The sequence below is a fragment of the Penaeus monodon genome, chromosome 23 (assembly GCF_015228065.2).
Source record: "Penaeus monodon isolate SGIC_2016 chromosome 23, NSTDA_Pmon_1, whole genome shotgun sequence".
NCBI lineage: Eukaryota > Metazoa > Arthropoda > Malacostraca > Decapoda > Penaeidae > Penaeus > Penaeus monodon.
Window position 1 is genome coordinate 28,717,214 of NC_051408.1, and position 704 is coordinate 28,717,917.

Sequence of the window (704 nt, forward strand, 5' to 3'; positions counted from 1 at the left end):
TGTTCTAAAAAACGAACGCCAGAGCTTAACCTCTACCCCCCAGCGTACAATTTGTACACTCATGAAAATGAACAAAATGGATGAAGCCGAAGATATATGCCGATAAAATTAACCCTTGTATTCTCTTCTGTTACTTTAACTGATGTAACTGTTACACGTTTTTTTTCTGAGCTTGTTCATCGACCTTTTATAGCATCCTTCTCCGTGGACCTTTCACTTAACCAGCTGCCCTTAATCTATCACAGTAGCACAAGTATATGAGTAAGGGAGGGACTGACAGCTGACAACAAATTGTGATGGAGAGATGTAATCATCATAACATAGAACCTTCTTTACAACACCTGTAGACAACATAGCGAAGCTTCGAGTGATCTGTTATATTGGATTAAGTGTAACAATTCATTAAAGCAACGTAAAAGCTTATGTAACATAATAGAGAAAGGATTATCGCATCGCTCAGGAATTGGGAAAACAACGGCAGGCTTTGTCAGGTCTTCTTGCCGTCCTCCCAGCGACGATTATAAACATGAACTGAACCTTGCTATAGCAAAAGAATAGAACTGGTCTTTGTCCCGCTGATGTCTGTGAGGTGGATAGGTGGACAATTGCTCACGATTTTATACACTCATCCGAAGGTAGCAAAACATTTTGTCTACGTTTGAGGACGCTCGATGGTTATTTCTCCCGATTTTTATACACCTTTG